The 26,664-nt window shown below is 39.0% G+C and overlaps 1 protein-coding gene across 2 annotated transcripts in view; it reads right to left on the bottom strand.

Moving 5' to 3' along the window:
• Positions 1-917: 917 nt before the first annotated feature.
• LOC122867907 (urotensin-2 receptor) overlaps positions 918-26,664 on the bottom strand; it is an 80,734-nt gene continuing 54,987 nt past the window's right edge. For both annotated transcript variants that reach the window (XM_044179353.1, XM_044179348.1), the window contains one exon: positions 918-2,204. The gene's annotated coding sequence lies outside the window, so the exon portion shown is untranslated. The remainder of the gene's footprint in view (positions 2,205-26,664) is intronic.

Raw genomic sequence — 26,664 nt, 5'->3', positions numbered from 1 at the left:
TTTTTACAATTAATTTTTAAAAGTTAAAAGCAAGGTTATGATGTTTTCATGGATTGAACCCCTTGTTTTGCATATAGGATAAGGCTGCCGTTTCTCTTTATTTTCCTTGTTCAAGTAAAAAATAAATCCCCTGAAAAGACCAAAACCCACAGTGTGTTAGTGCGTCTCTCACTACTTTATGACTCTCCTACCCTGTCTGTAGCACGCAGACCCAAGCCCATATGTTCCTACTAAAGATATAAATCTTTAAAAACAGGTCAAGAATATATAGTTACATTTTTTAAAGAAGTCTTTCCTAAAACATCTGGACACTGTAGTTTTTAGTAAATGTTACTCATGCAGGAGTAAATATTGCATTTGTTGGGGACTATTGTCAACCGCAGATCAATACACATTTTGTGGTAAGTAAGTATTTATGGCACCATGGTATATGTAGGATTGACTCAAAAAAAAAAAAAACTACAGTGCCCATAGTCATGGTAATGAAGGAACATGGCAGCCAGTGCAACTGTGGCTCACTGATGTGTTTTTAATAGTATTTTGCCATGCTAGCAGTGTGGCTCCTGGGACGACAATGTTGGTCCACGTATTGGTCCAGACTGAAATGTCTCATTAACTATTGGATGGATTGCCATGAAGTTTTAGACATCTGTGGTCCCAAGAGTATGAATCTAGACTGTGGTGATCATCTGACCTTTCCTCTGGCGCCATCATCAGTCAAGTCAAATGTCTCCACAACTATCAAATGTATTTCCATGAAATGTGGTACAGACATTCATGTCACCCTCAAAGGGAATTGTAAAAAAAAATTTGGTGATCTTTGACTTTTCATGCTCCATCATCAGGTCCAAATTTTTATTTGTCCGACACTTTTTTGTGACCAAATATCTGCAATACTAAATATCTGCAAAACTAATGCATGTCAGTCATTGTGAGCATGTTAGCATGCTGACGTTAGCATTTAGCTCAACGCACTGTTGTGCAGCCTCACAGAGCTGCTAGCATGGCTGTAGACTATTAGTCTTGTTAGACAATAATTGAGGTCTATAGCACAGAGAAAGATATATCAGGCTTTGGATAAAAAGGTTATACTTGTTAGTAGGATCCATTCAGTGTTGTTTTTTGGACTTTTCATGGGATTTGTTGACAATAAGAAAAATACAAAATATTGTCAGCCTTACTTGGCGTTCAGACCGAAAACAGCACTGTGTTAAAAAAAATTCAAGGGTTGCACTAGTGGAGGCATGTTGCTTTGAGTACCAGACAGATCAATGCGTTTGAAGACTTGCACAGATGATTTATAATACCATAAGAAAGGATCTTATCATGGTGACAATCATTTTATCTTTTGTTGCGACTAACACAAGGTAAACAGTAGAAATATGACATTCTCATTACAAAGTAATCTACCAGGAATGTGCCTTTGCACATATATGATCGCTGAATCTTGCTGGATGATGTTTTGTTGGACAACCTTGCGGTTTTTTTCTAGAGCGACGTGCTGGTCCCATTCAAATGAATGAGGGGGGTGTGTTTTTACACGCAGTGCTGTTGTCTGTCTGAACACTGCCATACTGTTAAGATACGAACATTCAAGATGTCCTCCAAAAGCCGTAATTTGCTACAGCTGAAGCTCCTTAATGCATTTTCATCTGTCATGGACTTAAAATATCACATGCCAGACACTATTTTTTCACTTCAGCTTGATTGACATTACAATATCATTTCCTTTTTTTTGTAAATCAAACCATTGATGCTTCGATAATGTTGTGCCTCAACACAACACTTGTGCTTCAACACTATTACTCCCCTGTTGTCACAACTCCTCTCAATCACCAAGAAAAAAAAACACTTTAAAAGACACTTTAACATGTAGGTCGACACAATGCCCTGTGAGATGGATAGAGAGTAAACATAAGAGAGAGCATAGAAGTTGAAAAGTCTCTGCTTGGTTATGTACAGACGTCTACTTTGTGCACAGTCTCAAACAGCAGCAGCCAACTTCTCATTCAGTTCCTGCTGGTACACATACAATGCTGTTATCAACATATATCGAAATGCAAACAAAAGAAACTTCGATCTTCTTCATCCTCTTTCACAGTTGTGGTGATGAAGAGTTCAGGCTCTGCCCCTGTTTGTGTCATCTCCAACAGGTTCCGTCCTGTCCTTTCTTCTCTTACTCAGCCAGCACAACTCAGTCATATCTATCAAGGAGACACAGGACAGGCTATTAATACTGTGGTTGTAAATCCTCTAAACACACACACACACACAAACATGCACGCTCCTCACTGTTTGCAGACCATGTTCTCTTTGGAGACAGTATGCTGGTAAAAATAGCAAAGAAGCAGTTATCAGTTCCTGTGTGCATTCAGAAAGGTAAGCACAGCTTTTTTTGGATTGCCCAAATGCACACACACACACACACACACGCGCGCACACACACACACACACACACACACACATAATTGAAACTCAAATAAATAATTATAGCATGATTTAGAGAGCACAGTTAACAGGATTGCCTGGCAGTATCAGATCAGCTGTGAACGGTGTCTATGGTGTCTTTGGCTCCATTGCCATTATCCCTCAGGTGTCACATATACACCAAAACACAGTTTATCCTAATACATAATGTATAATCGCTTCAGATGAACCAAGTCTGTCAGGATGGAGCTTTTGCAGAGCTGTACATAGTCTTTGTACCAAACTCAGAAGTGCCAACATGGGTTTTTTTGACAGAAGAAAATATATCTGTTGTTGTCATTCCGTCATAGTTTTAACTCAGTTTTAACTCAAATGCTGAACCACAGTTATTTTAACTTTTGGTTGGTTGGATGACAGGTTGATTTCCTAAGACTAGCTCCTGTTAGTGCTTTCTGAAGGTTGGATTGAAAAAAAGAAGCAATTGGTTATTTACGAAGTAGTTATCGGATGGTCAAACAGCATCTGAAACCCACCCACATCTTTCCGGGGTTGGAAATTGTGGGTGCTGCATGGACACTTTACACAGGGACTGGCCAGATGTGTGGAGGTGAGAAAGTGAGCAGGGTTTGAACATCTCTCTCAAGCTCTCTTCTTTTATTCTTCTCATAACTACTTCCGTCACTTGTTGTATGTACAACAGTCTTGGAGAAGCTACTTTAAAACAATTAGCTTGTGAAGCTAAAAGCTACTTCTCAATGGAAGTAGTTAAGCTGCAGCAACACCACACTGTTGTTGAAAGTAGGATAATCAGAAAAAGTAGCTTAACAGATCCCAGCCCCTCATCTCTCCTCTCCACACCGTGAAACCAGCCTGCTTGATTGATTCTTTCCTGAATTAGAAGACAGGGAGGTGCACGTGCAGAATCTGCACATGTGGTGAAGCAACAGACTCATTTCTGAGCTTTTTCTTTCCTTCAAGAGAAAATGAAATGTCGCATTAGGTTGTGCTACCGTGCAGCTTAATGGAAATAGCTGCCTACTGCTATGCCACCCAGAAGCTACTGGGAAATGTAGTTAAGCTAGAAACGTTGTTACATGTAGCGTCACTACTCCCCAGTACAACCAGGTTCAACATGACAAAGTTCTTATCCATTATCCCCATTTGAATGATTATCATGATGGCATACATGATGGTACAGTGATGTGCATGAACACGCTCAAAGAGCACCGTTCATTGAACACACTCATGTTTTTGCTGAACGGTGAACTGAATGTATCTGTTTGCAACTAATGAACGTGAGCGTCATTAAGTCCCGTGAGAGTTAACGACGCTCACACACTTACGGCACCCGGCATGCCGGTGTTTTGGGTCACAGAATCTGATGGGTCACAGACTTTTGAAATGACACATCGAGATGAAGCATCCGACCAGTCTTGGGAAATATCTGTGAGTGAATGATGATCACAAGAAATCATTAAACGGTAAGACCACGAGCCAACACCCGCAAAGTTCCTTCACCCAAGTCAAACTTACAACATTTTGTAAAAGAAAAAACTGGAAGAAATGAACGTGAACTAGTTAATTTTAATCTGTGTGAAATGAACTTTGAGCTAGCTCTTGTTTGGTGTGAACTTGCACAACACTGTGATGATAGGCTTTTCACCCCGACATAGAGTGCAGCCGTTCATTTTTGCCTTCGGACATGTCGGACATGTTGTTGTGCAAACAAGTTTGTTTCGGGCATACCTTTAGTCTTAATCTGTATCACAACTTTAAATGTCTTCTCACAGCTCACTTTTATACAACTGCATCTGCATATTACAACTCCCCAACTGTGCTTATTCAAATGAAATGGAAATGGGTCAGATGCAAATTCATTCATTCAGTGACTACTCATCTGCTTCACAAGATTTATCTCCACTAAATAAACGATTCACTCGATTTGATAATCACAAATGTCTACTGTATGTTATAATGCACATACAATATATGCAATGCATACCTTAATCTCAAATCAACCATCATTAATCTCACAAAAATTAACAGTATGTCACTCACAGTAACTTCTATGCAACAAGATGTTGAGGGGAAAACAGCACAAAGTAGTAGGAGATGGCGAATGACAGTGGTAATGTTGAATATTGCTGCTGGATATATTTAGGACACATCTAATTTCTTGTTCTTCTTCCTTCAGTGTGGTTCATGTCAGGTCTTCATCAGGGTGAATAAAGACATCTATGCTCAAAATATTATCATCTAATACTTTCTAATCTCAACTACTCTCGACTTAATTTTTTCTTTTCAACCAAAGAACTGGCACATATCACTGCTTTCCTCTTGATCACAGGGACTCTGGAAATGAAATCTGAATGCAATATAGGAAACCTCAGATATTAATTAATTTGCTGATTACTGCATGTTGATAAAGTATTTCATGAATCAAAGGGGTTGTTTCTTTCAATATCTGCAAAAAAGCATGAGAATAGATTCAGTACTCTGGGCAAGAAAAAATCAAAGGAAAAAGCTGATCACCGTCATATAACCTATGCCAGTCATTTGAATAATAATAATAATACTAATTGTGTCCTTGATATACAAAAAAAAGTTTAATATTGCTAATTTAATTTCATTACTCCATTCACACAGATTAATGGGAAAAAGTGGCACAAACTACAAATGAGATGGCAAACTCTGTTCACTTGTTAGTCTGTTCGCTTGGTCATGTTAGGTGTTGCGGTTGGATATATTTAGCATCAATTTCTGGCTCTGCTTCCTTCAGAGTGGTTCAAGTCAGGACGTTCCCTAGTTGAATGAAGGTACCCATAATGCAGTTTTGAGCATACATAGGTTGATTCTTTCACAAACAAAATCCACCTACCAGCACCTGTAAAGCTCACTGATTAATATTTTATATTATATTTGTTTAATCTGCACTAAAACCGAAGTGTACTGCAACGAAAAAATCCCTTTCAGCCAAAAAAAACCAAAACATTTTCCCTAACACCATCATATAAAAGAGACGTCTGTAAAACTGTTGACGTTCAAGGTCAGTTATTACTCTTTGTATTATAAAAGCAATTCTTTTGTGTTTGATGCATGGAAGTATTATAAGAACTGGATATCCGACTCAAAGATAGCGCCCAGTCACTTGAATGAAGAGAGAGTGTGTATTAGCATGAGCAGATGCTGTTTGAAGTGATGCTCACGTCACTCTTTCCACATCCAGTTTACAGGACTCTTTCACTGGAACATCCAGCATCACCCTGCCCTGTAAATGTGAGAGCTCTATTATTAAAAGATACAGAATACACACACACTAACACACACACACAACTTGGCACACAGCAGGGACACTTTTCCACTCTATAGTGCTGTTGGCATGAAACATGGTGAAAGAGAGAATCTACACACGCTTTCTTTCAACATCTCTCTTATTTTTTCTTGTCTAATCCACTTTCTTTCTCTGTGTTGTCTAATGCACATTGTCGCAATCAGAGCTGCAGTTCACATATGTAGACTCTGTGATTCCTTTAATGATTAAATCTAACACTCGTGTAATGTATGCCAGACCTTAAGACTTTTTGAGCAAGGCTGTCTGATTGATCTTTGTTTGAATACTTTCCACTTGCTAAGATCTTATTGGTCAGTCTCTTCAAATCTAAACAGTAATTACCCACAGTTACATTAAACATATAATGTCTAGTTCATATTGCACCCACCCAGCACATTACTTGATGACATGACTGTTTACATGTGAAGGCAAAGTCACATTTGGCTCATAAGATAAAGAACAAATGTGACTCATTTCTTTGTTCAGTAACATTTCATTAGGCAGTGCAGTAATGAGTGTATGGGTCAGTAGCAAACATAAACAAACCCATTGTTTGTAGCAGCTCAGTAATTGAATCACTTTTTCTGAACTCTGTTGGTTACAAAACACCTACAAAAGGTTGCTTATCTATCCTATGAATCTGTTCTTGTACTTTATCTGCTGTGACACTTTAATTTTCCTGCATGTGATCAATAATTCATCTGATCTTATCTTAGTCAAATTGAATGTTACAGTAATTCATTTCACTACTGCCTGAACATATTCAGTTATTTAGTAGCCTTAGCGCTTCCACCTTCAGTTTTAAACTAAATGCAGTCGAGTCTGACATCTAAATGAGCTGTCAGTCAATCTAGCTAACAAACGAGTGATTTTGATGTGTATGTTTCAGCACTTAAGGGGCCAATTTTCTTCAAGCTTCATGACATTTATTATACATAAATACATTTTACATTTTATCATTTGATTGTTTTAGTTATTTTTGTTTGCTTTAGTTTTGTTTTAACAATTTCATATAGGAAAATAGGATTAAGGTTGTGACAATCAGAGTGTAGCCTCCACAACTCCACCCATGAGTCCTGCTGGCCACACACACACAAACACACACACACACTGAAAGAGAACATTGATTTTTGTCACACCACATCGGACACGATGCATGTCACGTTTCTCTGGTGAGCTAAATTCACATCACAGAGACTTGCACATACATGCCAACTTGGCCAAAACTGTTGATTAGCCTGGATAGCTCAATCCTTTTGCCCGAGAAAAATGTTGATTTTGAAAACCCTGAATGAAATTAAATTATCGTATTTTTATGTCCAGTACCAACATTTTCTACAGGATGGTTAAGGTTAGGGAAGATTGTGGTTGTGGGAAAAAAAAAATTAAGATATAGTTAGACAACTAAAACACTTGATAAGGATAGGAGGAAGGAAGGATAAGTCTGACATTCCCCCATTGGTGGAATAATAATAATATATATATAGCACATTTAAAAACAGAGTTTACAAAGAACTGTGACAGACAAGGCAAAGCAGAACCAGGATACCCAGAAGGCAGTATAACAGCAGAAAGCCAAACAGAAATGCAAGACAAAATTAAGGTAAAATTAAAACAAGAAGACAAGATAAAAATAATGAAAAACATGACAATGGAAATAAAAACAAATGGGAACAATAAAAGCAATAAAGACACAAATAAAAAGATCACACATAAAAGCAAGCTAAAGATGGGTTTTAAGACGTTTTTTATAAAAGGTCACTGATTCTGCGAGCCTTATCTCCTCAGGCAGGTCATTCCAAAGCCAAGGGGCCCTGAGGGCAAGAGCACGGCCTCGCTTAGATTTAAGCCTTAACTTTGGAACAGCCAGCAGGGCCCCACCTGAGGATCTAAGGCTGCAAGCTGGCTCATATGAGGTCAACATTTCTGCTATGTAGCTTGGGGCCAGACCCAGACGTGCCTTAAAAGTGATCTGTAAAATCTTAACATCATTTCTAAATTGAACCAATGGAGAGAAGCCAGGATTGGAATGAATGTCTGTTAAAACCAGTGAGAAGCTAAGCTGCTGCATTCTGAACTAGTTGGAGGCGGGAGAGTGACTTTTGGTTTATGCCAGAAAGGAGTGAGTTACAGTAGTCGATAAATGCGTGAATGTGAGAGCATTGGGTTAATTCTGGAGATGGTTCTAAATTGAAGGAAGTAGGACTGGACAACTTTTATAATTTGTGGTTTAAAGCTTAGATCAGAATCAAATAGTACTCCCAAATTTCTGGCAGTGAGCTTCACAGTTGCAGACAGGGGACCAAGGCTACTCTCAATGAAGCTGAGAGGGTTTGAGGGATTGAACAACATGATTTCTGATTTTGAGTTATTGAGTTGAAGATAATGTTGTGCCATCCAAAAGTTGACATTAATGAGGCATGGGTCATCAGGTCTCAGGGGAAGGTATATCTGTGTGTCATCTGAGTAGAAATTAAAAGAGACGTTGTGACGTTGAATGATTTGGCCAAGTGGAAGCATGTAGATAGAAAATAAAATTAAAACTAAAATTGAACCTTTCAGTACATCACAAGTAATGTGAGTTGTAGAGGGTGAGTAGTTGCCTAAGTTCTTTCTAAAAGGTAAGAATAAAACCTAAGTGCAGTGTCCTTGATGCCAACCCAGGTTTTAATACGGTCAATAAAAATGGCATGATCTACTGTGTCAAAAGCTGCACTTAGCTGTAAAAGAATTAAAATTGCGCTCTCCGCTGTCAGCTGCTGAAAGGTTGTCATTGGTTACCTTGAGGAGGGCAGTTTCTGTGCTATGTAAAGCTTTAAAACCTGACTGAAACTTCTCAAAGATGCTACTATGACACATAAAAGCTAAAACTTGGGTTGAAACCACTTTTTCCAAAATTTTTGATTAAAATGGAAGTTTAGAAATTGGCCTAAAATTGTTAAGAACAGAAGGATCAAGGTTAGGTTTCTTTAAAAGGGGTTGGACCAGAGCATGTTTAAAAGTAGATGGAAAAGTTCCTTTTGCTAAGGAGCTATTAATAATCAATAAAATACTGTGCCCAACTGTGTCAATAACCTCTTTAAGAAACTTAGTGGGAATAATATCAAGGCTGCACGTGGTTGATTTCATGTGGGATATGATATCAGATAAAAAGGACAGCAGGTAAAAGATACAGGTTCAAATTTGATAAAATAACTAAGAATAGATGGTGAGCATGGTGAACATTACGTGCTAAACATCAGTATGTTAGCATTGTCATTTATGAGCATGTTAGCATTCTAAACTTAGCATTCAGCTAGAAGCACCACTGTGCCTAAATACAGCTTCACAGACCATTAGCATGGTTGTACATTGTTAGTCTTGCTGAGAGTTAAACTCTTAAAAAATAATACCAAAGTCTGTTTTTTCCCAACTTTAATTTTCATTGTTGCTTATAAATGATTTAAAACAAAGCTTTAAAGGTCTAGTGTGTAGGCTTTAGTGGCATCTAGCGGTGAAATTGCAGTTTGCAACCATTTGAATACTGCTTGCATCACCCTCCCCTTCCAAGTATGTAGGAGATACTACGGTGGTTGAAAAACTTGCGAAAAACGCAAACGGCCCTATCTAGAGCCAGTGTTTGATTTGTCTGTTCTGGGCTACTGTAGGAACATGGCAGTGCAACATGGCGACCTCCGTGGAATGGGACCCGCTCCCATGTAGATCAAAACGGCTTATTCTAAGGTAATGAAAACACAACAATTCTCATTTTCAGGTGATTATACATGAATGAAAACATACTTATAAATATCATATTCCATTTCCGCCAATAGCTCCTCCTAAATATCACTCATTTAAGGTCAGTTTTGGCTGCTTACTGACTTCCTGGATGGATGGATGAATGGATGGACAGTTGCTTTAATTGATTAGTTGAGTGACAAAGGCATTAAACATATTCATTGGTGGTTTGTTAGCAGGTTACCTGGCTAGTTTGATTGTTGTCTGACGCTTTGACTGCTTTACTAGTTCATGGCCTTGGCTAGGGAACACAAACTTTAAACTGCCTTTATCCCCCTCCTTTTCTTTGCAGCATGATATCTCTCTCAAGTCATATCCCACTGGGCAAAAAAGAAAATAAGATGAATCCTCACTTCCTTTATCAACAGCATTGGGACATAAATAATGGGGCTATTTGATGATACTGTGCTCACACAGGCATGTAAGAGTATATTCATGTGTGGTTATCCTCCTTTAGAGGCCGTTAAAGCAAGTTATACAGCTTTGAGGGGCTTAAGTTGCTGACTGTCTTCCTTGTCCCCAATGCTTGCAGCAATGGTCGTGTTCTTTTGCTATTTTAATAGCAGTGGGCAGAAAATAGAAACCTGAATGACTCTGCTCCACCAACCCTCATTCCAGCTGTTCATTGACCACCTGTTGACTTGAGCTTGCTATGCATTTGGCTGTGAGCCCTACCATTGATGTCTCCTTCATTACCCGCTCCACCCCCCTCTCATTTTTGCCACTGTCCTATTCCACCAGACCTCTATTGCTCTCTCAGTGGCAGCCAAACCACCTTATGGCCCACTTGGCAGCAGCCATCCGGCAGCGAGGTGCATATTTGCCCCTCTTTGCCAAGGCCTCTTCATCAGGAGCTCATCAGAGACCATGAGTGGATCTCAATATGCTGAGGAAGTAAGGGTTCATTGACTGAGAGTGGTCTCCTCTGCCATTTCCTGTAACTCCACAGATGTAAATTATTCAGCTTGGTCAAAAAAGAAGCCACCTTCAGCATGCTTGCTTGCTACATTCTGCATCTTTAAAGAATTTTAATATGAAATTTGAAGTTTTGGGAGGACCATTTAGCTACAAGGGATTCAGTAATGTTGACTGCAAAGTGAAGCATATTAGCAGTATAAATCTCCTCCATAGCAGGGCTGGGAGAAAGATTTACAGGGTAATTATTATGGTTATCAGAGTTGTTATTATGTATTTCACACACCCTGGACCACATTCAACCTGGATGGCAGCCAATTTAAATTTGGAATAGATTACTCCACTTTTGGATGAAAAATGCCTCAAGAGGTGCAGAGAGTTAAATTGTGTGTGTGTGTGTGTGTGTGTGTGTGTGTGTGTGTGTGTCTGTGTCTGTGTTTGGGCCTGGGTGTGATAGTGGCTGAATGTCTGGGTAAAAGACGGGTTAAAAGCAGAGTTTGTGTTCCAGTTTTTGCACCACAGGGGCTTGTGAGTCAGTGTTGCTGGTTCTCCAGCTGTTACGGCTTCTGCTTCTCGCTCGCTCTCTCTCTGGCAGGACATACAGACCTGGCTTATCCCGCCTGGCTTAACACACAAAACATTGGCTGTTCCTTATCATAAGCTTGCAGCACCGCAGGCCCCATCCACACATGCAGTTACACCAATGAACACAGATCAGTAATAGTGAGAGTATTTCGATACTGTGTGTGCGCACACGTGTGCCTCTGTTTACACACAGATGTACTTTTACTCAGAAAGGAATTTGAGCTTTTCATTTACCTTCATTAATTCATATTCAAATTATCCGCTGCATGAATACTTTATAATAGCTAAATAAATAATAGCCAAATAGCTAGTGAAAGACTTTTATAGTATCTTCAAGTTATATTAAGCTCATTTTCAGGTTCATAATTTTCAACAAATTTAATTTGCAACATCTCCTTCAAAAACCATCTTGGAGCTCAGTTGCTTTGGTGCTTTCCTCCCTGAGACACCCGTTTGGCTTTTTGGTTGATGTTTGGCTTGTGTTGTTGCACCATACAACATTGCACCCACACACTTTTCCACTCTTGTACTCACTTGCACTGCTGATCTTACTGATTACACATGCCACTGTTAGATTAGTTCTCCTCTTATGTTATTCCTTTTCTAATAAATAATTTGCTAATTGGCTTGGTTGTGTGCGTCTCCCTCGTTTGTCATGGCTGTGCCCGGTTTGTGACAAAGCCATTCAGAAGCAGAGTAGGGCGGGTCCTGATGAGCAAGATAGTGTGATCTCAAACAAAGCCGCTTCAGCTGATAACGATGGCTTCGGTTCAGCCGTTTGTGCATTATTAGATTAGATTAGATTAGATTCAACTTTGTTGTCATTACACATGTACAAGTACAAGGCAACGAAATGCAGTTTAGGTCTAACCAGAAGTGCAATAAGCAAGTGCAGGATATAAAGTGTGTGCATAAATGCAGGATAGAGCAGTATAGTGAAAATATTTTACATTCATTCATTATTAGCAAGGTAACCATTGTGACGCGTGTTACATTGTGACGTAGATATGCTAGGTTAGTAAAGGCTGGACTACAATCGAGCTGTTTTCAGGCAGTTCAGGAGCAGTGTTTTCTGTGGGAGAGGGTAACTCCCTTTGGGATGGACTTTGGGCTTTTTCACTTTGCAAACCTATTACATGCACAAAAAAGATATATAACACAATAAAGGAAAGGGGAAAAGCCAAAAAGCTTTATATGACCACTTTAATATTACTAGATACTCGCAGCAAATGTGTGTAATTTCAATTTTAACTTTGTAAATTAGAAATGGAAGCAATATAGCATTTCTCACTCTAGGCATATGCTGATTTATATTTATCTTAATTAAAATGTTTTCTGATTTATTACAGCCGGATATACTCTAAATTAACACAGCTCCATACCCCATTATAACCACAGCAGGAAACGATATTGCATGTTGCATGCTGCATTGTTTGATATATTATATAACTGATATCAGCCTCACTGTTTAATGCTCACTCTCCTGACAGCTTATCAGAGCAGTAACAGGAAAGATAATGTATTTGTCACAAAGGTTAGTGCTTACAGTGATTTCATCAAAAATGCATCTACAAAACCACACATTATCATTCATTATTAGCAAGGTAACCAACTCGTTTTACTGTGTCCTGCTGTTGTGTGGAAAACTAGCAAGAAACCAGATGGCAGTTGCTTGTGACATTATGACGTCTGTATTAAAACAGTTTGAGTTTCTTCTTCTTCTTTTATATTTCTGAGAAAGTAGCTGAATTAAACTGTACTTGCTGTTACCAAGGTAACCACAGAAATCTAAAGAATTCTGACTTTAACTAGTAGTCTCAACAAGCTGGGGATGTGACAGTAGGTTGTCTTTGCTGAAAGATACAGGCATTAAATACACATGAAGAATTTCTCCTCTGTGATGTTCATCAACTGGTTGCTAGACTAAATTATATACATTAAACAAATTACTGACATGTTGATTTTAGGAGCAGACATATTGCAATATATAGTTATTTATGTTATAATTACAATATATGACAACTGAGATATTTTGTGTAGTGGTTAACAAATTCTATTAAAATATAACTGTTGATTACCATCACATATTATTTTGTTCATGTGTACAAAATAATATCTGTATCACTCATGACTCCTGTTTCTGTATATAAATATACATTATGTATATCACAAAAGCAAAACTGACACATTTAGAAATCCTATTAATGATAGCTTCAACCCAATACAATACAATAATAAACAATTTTATAAGGACAGATAGAAGAGCGAGAGTGTGTGCATATAGATACAGTATGCCTCAGTGAAGCCTCTGTATATGGTATTTTTTGAACAAACCAAAATAGAAGCATTGGATTATGGGACTTTATAGCCCACTGTAAGATGGATGAGAGGCACCCTGCTATGTCAGAAGAGCTAGATAAATTACACCATAACCAAAAATAATTGATACGATATGGCTGCTTTATTTGTTGTTGCTGTACATGTTTTTATGATGTGATCAAAATTCACAAGTTATTATCTTCTTGTTTATATGCGCATATGTACATGACACCAAAATTGTAAAATTAAGTGTACTCATTAAATAAAGTGAGTCACAAATTATTATAGGCCCACAATAGTTCTTACATTGGATCTAGAATTTGTAGTGAGTATGATGATGTGTAAAACTAAAAGAAGACAGAAAAACTTAGCTTCGTTTACATGCCTGATATGACATAAATACATATAAAGAATTATTTATTATTAGTAATAATTTTACTACAGTATTTAGGCATGAACAGCACAACTTATTGATTATTTCAGTTGTTAAATCACATCAACATAATGCAGCTAAAATTTCTGCATATATTTTTGGCTGTTGTGTAATTAGGAGTAGCAATGTTACACTGTTTAGAGTGTTTACTCTGTTGCTTGCCACTGGGAGCTGTTTATTTGTGTTATTTTGGTCAGAGCTCAGTCTTCATCCTCTGTAGTGTTTAGGAATGTCATATAGAGGTTATGTCTTTGTGCAGCTGTGTGCCTATTTGAGTACATGTGCCGAGGTCTTCTCATGAGACTCCAAATCACTAACTAGAGGGCTTTACAATGTACTCATCTCTCTCCTCCAATAACAGCCCCAATAAAAGCAGTAAAGATCAGAAGAACTTTTCCACGGGTCTACCACTGCCTGGATGCTCTTACAGGGTGCCACAGTATGGCTGAGGTTTTCTTCTAGAAGAGAACAAAGAGAGGTAAGGAAAGGTTGCTGGAAAAGCTTTCTTTAAAAGTAGGATAGAAAGAAAATTGTAATGATGCCTGCATCACAGCAAGCTGGGACAGAGCTGAGAGTTGTTTCACTCCAGGGATACGTCAAAGAGAAACCCTTGATGTTGCAAGGGCAACCCTTTGATCCCATCCCATATTTAAATGTCACTTCATCAAACTCTGGCACATCAACAGAAAATCTCAACACACGTCTGCCTGTATGAAATCAAAGTTTTATTAGACTTTGTTTTGGCGCATTTAATGTACTATGTGTACCAGAGCAGACCCGCAAGTCAAAGAAAGTTTGACGAGTCTAGCTCTCTAGGCTCCCTACAGAGCTGTTCTGGACCTTTATCATGTTACTGTTAGCATATACAAACTTAGAACTAAGCACTTTATTATTATTTATTTTTTTATGTAAAAACCTTGGTTTTATTCACAGTTTAACTGAGGCTATGTTCCTATTTCTGAACAGCTGTCACTGTGGCCTCAAGTTGTAATTACGGGACAGTGAGAAATTTAGACAACAGGGAACACTAATGTCTTCTAGTGATGTAAAATATCTTTGCACCTTGTAAATCCAAATGTTTACATGTGACATGCAAAGAAGTAGTATAAAAGCTCTATTGAACCATGTATTCCTTTGGCCCTCAGTGGCTTCATGAGTTTCTTTAATAATAAAATTTTAACTATTAGAGAAAGAATTCATCACATCCTTAGAACCTTAGAAACAACTGTAAAATCTGATATATATTTTGACTGCTTTGCTCCTATCGACCTTCTTCAACTAACTTCAACGATTAATTAATCTAAGCCATCAACCTGTCTCTTAGACCCCATTCCAACTAGGCTGCTTAAAAATGTTGTACCCTTAGTTAGCACTTTGTTATTGGATGTGATTAATCTGTCTTTATTAAGAGGCTATGTTCCACAGTCTTTTAAAATAGTTGCAATTAAACTTCTTCTTAAAAAGCCCACTATTGATCCAGGGGTTTTAGCCAACTATAGACCTATATCTAATCTTCCCTTTCGCTCCAAGATCCTTGAGAAAGCAGTCGCCAATCAGTTGTGTGACTTTCTAAATAACAATAGTTTATTTGAGGATTTTCAGTCATTTTCAATCATACCACAGAGACAGCACTGGTGAAAATTACAAATGACCTTTTAATTGCATCGGACAATGGACTTGTCTTGTTAGATTTTAGTGCTGCATTCAACACCATTGACCATCATATCCTTTTACAGAGACTGTAACATTTAATTGGCCTTAAAGGAACTGCACTAAGCTGGTTTAAATTCTATCCATCAGATCAATTCACAGCAAAGTTAGTCATGGAGTTCCACAAGGTTCTGTGCTTGGACCGATTCTATTCACCTTATATATGCTTCCTCTAGGCAATATTGTTAGGAAATACTCCATAAACTTTCATTGTTATGCGGATGATACCCAATTATATCTAGCGATCAAGCCAGATGAAACTAATCAGTTAGCTAAACTTGAAGCATGCCTTAAGGACATAAAAACCTGGATGACCTGCAATTTTCTGATGTTAAACTCAGACAAAGCCGAAGTTATTGTACTTGGCCCCAAACAGAGACACATTATCTAAAGATATAGTTACTCTAGATGGCATTGCCCTGGCCTCCAGCACCACCGTAAGGAACCTCAGAGTCATCGTTGATCAGGATTTATCCTTTAACTCCCACATGAAATAAACTTCAAGGACTGCCTTCTTTCAGATACGCAACATTGCAAAAATCAGGCACAAAATGATGCCTAAAAAACTAATGCATGCATTTGTTACTTCTAGGTTGGACTATTGTAATTCCTTATTATCAGGCTGCCCGAATAAGTCCCTTAAGACTCTCCAGTTGATCCAGAATGCTGTGGCACGCTCTTAATGGTCAGGCACCATCATATCTTAGATCTCATAATACCATATTACCCGACTAGAACACTGCGCTTCCAGAATGCAGGGTTACTTGTGCTTCCTAGAGTCTCCAAAAGTAGAATGGGAGCCAGAGCCTTCAGTTATCAAGCTCCTCTCCTGTGGAATCAGATCCCAATTTGGGTTCGAGAGGCAGACACCATTTCCACATTGAAGAGTAGGTAGTAGTAGTAGGTAGTAGTTAGGTCTGGCTTGGGTGAGCCCTGACCATCCCTTAGTTATGCTGCTATAGGCCTAGACTGCTAGGAGACTTCCCATGATGCACCTCTTTCCTCTTTCCTTCTCTCCCTCTCCATCTTTATGCATTTTTATCCCATTACTGCATGTTACTAACTGGACATCTTCTCTCTCCCGTAGTTTTGTGCTTTCTCGTTTCTCTTCTCTCTCCTTCTGTCGCTTTCAGCAGGTATTTCTGCCTCCGGAGCTGCAGAGCCTGGATCTGTGGTTGTGGGCCACTTGCTGCCCCCGTGTTTCTACTCGACAACTGCTACTACAGTTGTTGTTATTGGCTCTGTTACTAATACTGTCATTATTATTCCCATAGCTGTCATTTCTATTATTATTAATTTATTAATATTACCACTACACTACATTACTACTATTTTAAAAATTCTAGGTGGTATTTGCATTATATCCATAGCTACCTAAACAAGTAGGGCTACGACTGTAGCACCACAACCCCTGAGTGTACTGAATTGTGAATGAATACTTACACATTCAACTTTTTGTTTGTTTGACATTGTGCTACTTCTTATTCAAATGTTACATACTTACTTTAAAACTGCAATTACCGATTTTTTTTGGCCACTTAAAGAAGATGTGAACACAACATTGACATATTAGACAGACACTATAAAGCTCCATTAAGGTGAGGGGAGCTGAGCTGGGTAATAATTCTCTGTGGGTTCATCACCACGAGCAAACCCCTTTCACATGCAAGTAGTCATGTGATTCATTGTTAATATAAATATATTTAATGTAGCTGCTTTAAGTTTCTGTTTAATTAAAATGAGCATTTATATTTGATAGTCTCTTTGGGGATCTTTCTTCATATGTGCAGAGCTGGATTAGCATTGTGATTAGGTAAATGGGGGTGAATGATTAATGCTGAAGGTATTTATAGCACTGTAAGGTAGTCTTCATAAAATAATATAAAAAGAAAAAATTGCTTAGCCCACAAAAACTTGGAGTAGACTATTTTGATACCACTATTAAAAATTATAATCATGACATCATAATATTTGTCCTTTAGTGCTGGTGATGTTGAAATCTTAAGGTCTGGTACATTTTATCACCCCCTCTATCCCTCTATCAAAATCCTACATGTGCACCAGCCTTGCATGTGCCCCTGCCCCCACCATCACACTTCAGCCATGTCCTCTGTCTACCCCCACACTTCTTCTCACACCCACTTCTTCTGGATTTTGAAAAGGTCATGCTGCAGGCGGTGAAGGGCTAAAACTGAGATTATCCCTTCCCTTTAAAGTCTTGGATAGAATATCATATTGACGCTCTTAACAACCTTGTTTAAACATAGGGGAGTGTGTGAAAGTTTGCTATTTAGTATCTATTCTATGTCTGTCTCCACAGGTCTACCAAACTGTGTGGCCTACTACTGAGCACTTTGTCAGAACCATCTGCTCTAACTCACAACACGATGTGCATATAATGCCTTGATTTTTATGCATTACCTGTGATTTGTCCTTCTTGCTTCTGAAAAATGTAATAAGCCAAACCAAAATCACTGAAGCTGATTAAAGCAAACCAGCGGCAACACAAACATGGAAAACACAGGAGAGCTTTTCCTCCTCTATGTTAGCCAGCAAACCCCATTAACTGTTCTTTTAGTCTTTTTCCACACCTGTTGAACAACTGTTCTTTAGCTTTCTGATTTCACTTTTGGAAGATCAGAGGTTGGGTTTATTGGTTCTCTTTTATCTCCTCTCCCTCTTTGCTCGCTCATACACTTTTTCCTCTGTGTGTGTGTTCATTTCATGGCTTTCCCCTTGGCTATTTGTGTCAAGGTGGAAGAAATAGCATGGATATCTTTATATCCACGTGTCACATTTCACTCGACCAAAAGCAAATAAGGCTGGATGAGAATTGCCAGAACAGCGCGACTACTTCAGACACCTTGATCTCCTTTCAGACCAACATGGGCCTAATCTCCAGGAATCATCCTCTCATTATTTCTGATAAAACCGCCAGCTTAATGGCAGCTCCAGCCAACTTGCAAATTGTCCTGATCACAGTCTTCTATTCATTTTTTTCTCAGGGTTGTTTGATTCTGTTGACCCCTGTGGAATGTTTTCCTCTGATCCTCTGGGGCTGCAGACTAATGGCCGCTGATTGGGCTGAGGTTTTAATACTCTGTACTGTGCAGGGGTATTGTTGACAAAAGCAGCTCCTTGAAAGCAGCAGCAGCATTAGCAATGGAAAGCAGAAGGGCTGGACACAGGAGATAAAAAGAAAGCAATAGGGGATCTGTGATTGTGTTTGCTCTGTTGCTGGCTTTTGAAAAGATTTCTGGGAAATTGTTCATTCATTGTCGAGAAAATCCCATTCAAATTTCATGTTGATTCAACAATAGTACCATGCTGAGGAGAATTAGTAATTTTTTAAATTTTAATATGATTGCTTTTATTTGACTCCAATTCAATATCTCTTGTTTAATGAATTGCTATTCATTTTGATTGACTTACATGCTGTAATGGCTTTTGAGATATGGCAGTAGCAGTAGCAGCGCTACAAGTAGCGGCATTACTAGTTTAACTACATTTCTCAATAGTGTGGTGGTAGCGTCGCTGTTGTCTGAATCAAATAGCTTTTCAGTAGCTTAGCTCTTTTATTGATCAAGTAGTGCGGTAGCGCTCACACAAGCTACTGTTACATTTCCCCAAGCATTTCTGAAGCTCAAGCACAGCGGAGCTTTCTGCCTATGACTTCTCTGCTGCAGGGGAATACAGACACACAAGCTTGAGTTCACAAACATCACACTTCAGTGCAGCTACAGCAAATTGTCAACAGCTAATCACTAGCTAGCTACAAGTTTTTCACTTTATGTTGGCAGAAAATTTATAAAATTAAGCCTGGTTGGTTTTGGAGCAATGAGAACAGATAAGCATAGCTTATTGCCAGTTTTACTGATCACTGAGATAGCACTCACTTGGAATGAAGTTGGTTCAGTGTAAAAAAAAAAAATAGCTTCAATGTAGTAAGCTACTTTTGCCATGTTGCTGTAGCTTACATTTCTCTGGGGGGTAGCTTCAGTGTAGTGAAGCTTTGTTTAATGTAGAGTAACTGGTGCTTAGCTCACTACACTTTCCAAGTAACTTGCCCAACACTGCCAATAGTGAAGAGTCCTTGAGGAACCATCTTTGAACGGTGCAGGCAAATGTTGTGTACTGAAATGACTGTGGAAATGTCTGTTTGAGTGAAGTGCGTCCATTGTGCAATATTGATTCCATAGGTTTAAATGGCCAGGGGCAATTCTGCTTTTTAGGTGCCTGTCAAACGTCATTCCGATGCATTCATGGCCAGGCTTTTATTGGCTTTCATCACTTTTCGTTTCTGTGTCAGTAGTGTTGGTGCCTGTGATGCCGGGCTGCCTCTAATCGAACAAAGGTGCCTGGCTGGAATTTGAGCATTTTCCATTACTCTATGCTTTTAAAGCTTAACTCCAAATTGTTGCTTTATCCTCTTGATTTGGCTGTCAGAGACAGTCATAATCTATGTTTTGTTTTTAAAATCAAAGCACAAATATAAAAATAATAATAATAAAACTTTATTTTTAGAGCACTTATCAAAACAAAGTACAAAGTGCTTCCACAACGAGAGAAATAAAATACCACAGTGAATGATGAAATGTAAAGAAATAAAAGACACAAAAGCAATAAAATAAACAATAAAATAAACATCCAGTTCAGGTAAAATCAGTATATGCTTTCAGATAAAAATGTGTTTTGAGAAGAGAATTAGTACTATATAGTATAGTATAAAGTATAGTAAATATTGTATAAGTATTAAGTGGTCAGTAAGGTAAGTGGTAAGACTTAAGATACAATGTATTTTTCATATGTTATTTTAATGCCACAAAGTTAAATGTTCTGTATGTGGAATATTATATCATTATGATGATGTACATGTGCAGACATTAATATGCCCATAGTTAATCACAGTTAGTGGTTTTCATAGGTCCACATGTTCCTAGTGACCAAGACTATGTCCACCTTATTTTCAGTCTGATCGGGTCCATGAAAGTTTCACTTCTATTGTGATGGTTCTTGTGTTAATATGTCTAATACCCATGTGAATTAAAAAAAAGTATCTTATATGTATTGCCACTCTTTTTGACCGTGACTGCTTGTTAATTGGGGGCATATCATGCTGCTGCCAGTGTTCCGGTGTTCTCTCTCTGTTTGGGTCTGTTCAGGTCTACCACGTTTTGGATCGGGAGTAAATAAGGTCCTGTTCTGACTGTCATTGGGTTCAGTTCTAGACTTTTTTCCATTTTTTTAATTGTTTATGCATATTGGCTTTGGATAAGTTTTCCACTGGTCTGTTCAGATCCAAAATTTAGAAACTTAATACTTTCTCCCACAGTAGAGGACCTAGGATGGGATGTAGTTGCAACGGGCAGCTGTATTTAGAAAAAAACTGTGATAAACCCATTTATCTGCTTAAAGCTGCATTAATCAATATTTAATATTAACAATAGACTGCGCATAATGTGAAAGGAGTCACTTGCAGTGACAAATCCACAGAGAATTTGAAACACGACTCCCTTAGCTCTAGGGAGTGTTTCAGCGTCTTTCATAATAATATCATATCATATCATAAGTGGGTCCTCATATATAATCATGCCAACACTAAAGTCTAGACATTTCCTCTATACTAGTCTAGATTTGTGGGATTCCTAACTGATATCACATCTTAGCCACAGCACAGCAAATGATGAATATGAGTAGAATTTCCTTCACACTGCAGAGGTTTCACCTCTGACTCTCCACGGGCTTCACTGGAGGGAACAGAGCCACCATTTGATTTGGTAATGAAAAAAAAGTTCATGTTCCTCATTCCTGAAGGTTTAGCTTCACCATCAACATGTAGCCAGTAATCACAGAGCTCATCTTGTGCATTCCACCCTCCGCTTTAACTGAACAACAAAGCCTGTAATCAATTGCAGTTTAAAGCCTCACAAGTAATTGCATCCACTTGTTTTCTTTCATCAGTCTAGGACAGGTTTTAATCATTGTATAATGTTGAGGCACTTCTCACAAGAGCCCGCAAGCATTTACTTTGGACACCTCTCTTGTGGCACCCTTTCAACTGACTCCATTCATTAATGTGCTGTCTCCATCTTGATTGTAGAGAGATGAAAATATATGTTTTTCTACACACTCCCTGTCCTTACTATAGATCTCTGCAGGAGTATTTCCTCTTTGCTGGCAGTGTCATTTTTCCCTTTTAGCAGGTTGTTAGGTAAATAACTTCACATTTATTTGTTGAAATACAAGAAAATCCATGCATGTCAGCCATTCTTCCATTGCTGTGGTGCCAGGTAGATATAATGAAACAAATCCATGCCAACTCTGCAAGCTACGTGCGTATGAATGAATGACATTTTTCCACATGAACTGATGGCATTTACAATTAACTATGTTGGCACGCTGAGGTATTTTTGGTGTGTAGCCTACATGTGCTGGTGTGTTTGCAGAGGTGTATCCCTAATTAAGGTCTCTCTACCGATGACCTTGCTCTTGTCTGAAATGGCACGCTGTAATATGCTCCTCACTGATAACATTCCAGTTGTGCTGTTGTGATGAATTCAATGCTCCTCATCAAAAACTTTCCAGCCTATCACGGAAGGTAGTCGCTACTCAGAGGAAGCTTCTGAACAATGGGCAAAACATACCCATTATAATCAGAGTAGTTGCTAAGGTTGCTTCAGTCCACACTGTTGACAGTTTTTTTCTGCGTTTATATGTCAGGGGGGAATAGCTTCTGTTGTTGAATGTTATAAAGGGATAGACATCTTAAATTTCTAATTAAAAATGGAAAACTGTGAACAGTAACTGCAGTATCATTATAGTTTTCCAAGAGGAGAATACTTCTATAATTTTCCCTTTACATTCTTACCTCTACAGATTTCGAAGGATCGTGAACAATGATACAATAAAACATTTCCTTTTGCTCTCAAATCAACACTTGTAATGCCACAGTCACATCTGTGCGCATCATAATTCCTTGAGAAGGAGGGCAGTGATATATCATTAACACACATTGTTAATAAAAGATAAACCCTGCTGTCACTGAACTCAGCATCTTTGAAGTGCCTGACTGTGCAGATGAAGACTTGCTCTGTGACTGGGGGACTCTGCGATGAAATTCTGCAAACAACATGCCTCTGGCTTTTGAAAGTCCTCCACTGTCTGATGCAGTGTTACAACAAGTGACAACAGAGAAAAGAGAAGCTGTCCTGACACTAAGCAGCTTCGGTATGCCACCAGATCAATGCAAAGGCACTGCGGATGACCTCATGAAAGGAAGAGATTGCCTGTGACACTTCCTGTAACACAGTACAAAGTGTACTCTTAACTTACTTTATTCTTTCAACAATCAAAGTTGTATGGAAAGAGTTGACTGTAGGAGTTAACAGGATTAAACCAGCCTACTGTAATACCATCAGATAGCTGTCACAAGCTGCTGGCAGTTTGGAACTCTAACAACGTTTTGAAGCTGCCTTTCCTCACTCGGCTGTTGCAAACTGTGCAAACAAGCATATTGTTGAAACTTTATCTGTCATGTCACTTATAAATATATATATATCCAGCTCATGCACAACTAAAGTCAGGTTACTCCGCTTCTATTGAGAAAGTGTAAAGAAAATAACATGTCAACATAAAAAATAAGCAAACCTATTTGCCTTGGAAAAAAGTGAAAATACCTCATTAGAAATCATGGGAAGTTGCAAACAACTGTTTAAACCATTTTTATTTGCAGTGTGCACCTCTCTGCTGGTGAGCATAAGGGGTCAGAACTTAATCGATGAATACAGATGGGTGAGAAGTTAAAGCAAGCCAGATAAAAGATAATCGCTCATTTAGTGTTTTACATCAGGTGACAGTGGAGGTCAGGATATGATCAACATAATTTCCATACTCATGAAACCATTCCGTGAGCCCTGGTGCCCTTTACAGAAGCATTTGCATGTTATGTTTTACATATTATCACATAATTTCCTTCACCTTTGTAGTTTTGTGTTTTATTCCGACTCATCAGCTCTGAACGTTAGACAGGAGAAGAGGTGATTGGTTAAGTCTTGTTAAGGTGGCAACAGGCACAACCAGGGGGGCCGAGGTCCCAGAGGTGCCGCATAGACCCCAAACCCACTCTTCTGAGGGTCTCAGGCCTTCCTTTTGATCATAATTCAAGCTGTTAGACACCCATAAGTGTCTCACTGTTCAAATAATCATCAAAAGAAAGAAAGAAAATATTCAATGGCTGACCTACAGTGGAAAAGCTCCCCCTTTGAGAAAGATTAAGGACTAAGTCCTTCGATCACTTGAAGTGCACTACAGTTTCATGTGTCTGGATGAAACACTGATAATTTCCTGCTGACAACCTGTGTGTGTGTGTGTGTGTGTGTGTGCCTGAACGTGGTGCAAGCATCTGCAGCGTATTCCTATTTGTTTGTGTGTTTTGGCTCCGTGTTAAAGGAATCTCTGCGGGGAGCTGGGAAAAGTTCCCATTAAGCAAACTGCGATGTCGCCCCACCTTCACCCTGTGTGATCTGATTGTAATAGGCCCTGCATCTGTGTACCATCAGCCTCTCCCCCCTCAAGCCATCTTCCTCCTCCAGCTTGCTCTCTCTTGCTGTGCACTCATCTTTCAGCACACCCGGTCCACCTCTCGCATATGGTCCCATCATAACTGCTTCGATTCACAACTTAATTCCAATGGAAAATCTATTTACCTGGGCGAGATGAAGACTGGCAGGATGTTTATGAGATTTCATCATGCCTGGGTTGACAAGGAGAATGTTTAGTTCTAATATAGCATCTGCACGGCCATAATTGAGATGCAGCACGCTGCGCGTCAACAGATAAATAAGTACGTATATGCGAAGTTTCCGAGGCACATGCACTGAGTGTGATTCCGAGTAATCCGCAGTGTCCTGGAGTTATTGCTGTAATCAGGCCCCATAAAGACTTTTAATCTCCGAAGGACTTGAACTTTGAAGGGCCCTGCTGGCTCAGCAGGCGAAGGTGTGCAGGATGTACTTGAAATGTCCTTTCACTTATGGCTCGCACTCTGTGTTGAATGTCATTCTCCCTCCCTGTCACTTGCTGCTGTATACTATCTAATAAAGCACCTGAAATGCCTGAAAGTAGATAAGTACATAATAAGGGCTTAAATTTTACCATCTAAATGTTGACCAATTTAACATCTCTGATTGCAGAGCTTAAGAAGAACATGCAGAGCTTAAGTACATGTTAACAGTCATTACCCATTAGGGTTCTGGCTCCTTTTATGCCTTTCTGTATTTGTTTATCTCAGTTTTTTTGAAGTCAGAGTTGTAAATTTTACTTTTGGCTGTGGCTCACTTCAAAAAGAGACTTTCATCTTAATGTGGCGACCCCAGTTAAATAAAGGTTATTGGCGCTGCCAGAGAGATGAATGGCTTCTTCGCCGAAACACAATTTCAGAGCTGATATCATGTGGGTTGAAAGTGCCTTTAGACTCTTCCAAGGGTAAACAAACGTCCTTGGTTTGGATCAAATGAAACAGCCTTTGGAGTTCAGGCCAAAATAAGGAGAATCCAATGGAGTCACAAAATGCACCAGTGAATCCACATGAAATACAAAACTCCAGAAATCAACAGCACAGTTCTGTGTTACCCACAGTAACTTACATACAGCATGTGAACAAAAGACTTAAGCCAACAACAAAACGCTAAATACACCTTTCATTCGCTTCTTCTAAGATCAGTTTACTCGTCATGGCGAGGACTACCCAGCTTGTAAAAGCGGTTGTGTAATGTCTGCTGTGGCACTGGAGGAGTTTTGTCAAGTCTAAGATGACATCAGCAGGGGGTTATCTCGGCTTGAGCTTGGAGACTACAAATTTATCACAGAAAGCCTGCGTTTAAAATGAGTTAGAAGGAATTTGAAACACGTGGACGTTTATCAGGCACAAAGGGTGTAATGACAGCTCAGCTCGGCTGTGGCTCAGGAGGTTGAGCGGGTCGTCCACTGATCACACACTTGGCAGTTCCCAGCTCCTCCTGTCCACATGTCAAAGTGTCCTTGGGCAAGACCCTGAACCCTTAATTGCTCCCGATGGTCAGGCCAAACCTTACAGGCTAGCTTGCTGCCATCGGTGTGTGTGTGTGTGTGTGTGTGTGTGTGTGTGTGTGTGAATGGGTGAGAATTGTGAAGTGCTTTGGATAAAAGCGCTATACTACATATATACGGTATAATGACGAAACATGTCACCCAGGCTCATTGATGTGTTTTTAATAGTTTTTGGACAACAATGGAGCTGTATGGCATGGAGGAATAAGATATATCAGGCGTTGGAGACACAAACAATAGTAGTTAGTAAAATCAATTCATTGTTGGTTTTAGTCTTTTCACGTTTGGTCTTAAATGTTTTTGTTGACAGTAAGAAAAATATAGAATATCCTGAAAGTCAGGATATCTCTGCCTGTGTTTATTCTTTGCTTATATCTATTTTTAATCCATCTCTTGCAAGCCCCCCAACTTTATGGAACTGCAATACTAAATTGCATGAGTACCCCATTAAAGATTAAAGCAATTATGATTGTGTAACTCTATAGGGTGGCACTACTTTGTAACTTTGTAGACCATGAATGCATGTTTTCTGTTCAAAGGGAACAGATCGTACTTAAAAGCAAAAAGAAAAACTCTCATGCAACGTTATGTCCTGGAAACTGCTGGGAATGGTACTTATGTGGTTTGTGCCACAAATTGGGATGTTTTTATTTCCACCAGGGTGACTCATCATGATCGAGACACATCCTTAGTGACTGTTGCTAAGTGAATGTATTCAAAATTTTCAATTCAACAAGTTATCAAGACTTTTAAAGCTAGGGTAGGTAATGTATTTTCAGAAGCATTTTTGTTATATTTGTTGAAATTCTCTTTACATCCTGACAGCAAACAATAAATCAAATGCTCTGGGGGGAAAAAATTAATATCTGGTATCTGTGACTTTCACAGGCCTGTAATAAGCCCATCCAATCATTTCATTCAGCCTGAAAGCAATGATTGGCTGGCCTACCTGCCTACCTGCCGCACTCTGCAGGGGAACTCATTGCGCATGAAAATGTGTTTTGGGGGACTGGCTTTGGAGGAAGGCCTGAAGGCTACCTACCCTAGTTTTAAGGCTTTTTCTGTGGGCTGATGACAGTGG

Source organism: Siniperca chuatsi, linkage group LG20 (assembly GCF_020085105.1).
Source record: "Siniperca chuatsi isolate FFG_IHB_CAS linkage group LG20, ASM2008510v1, whole genome shotgun sequence".
Taxonomy (NCBI): Eukaryota; Metazoa; Chordata; class Actinopteri; order Centrarchiformes; family Sinipercidae; genus Siniperca; species Siniperca chuatsi.
Note: the sequence above shows the minus strand (reverse complement) of the source record. Positions and strands in the feature narration are given on the sequence as shown.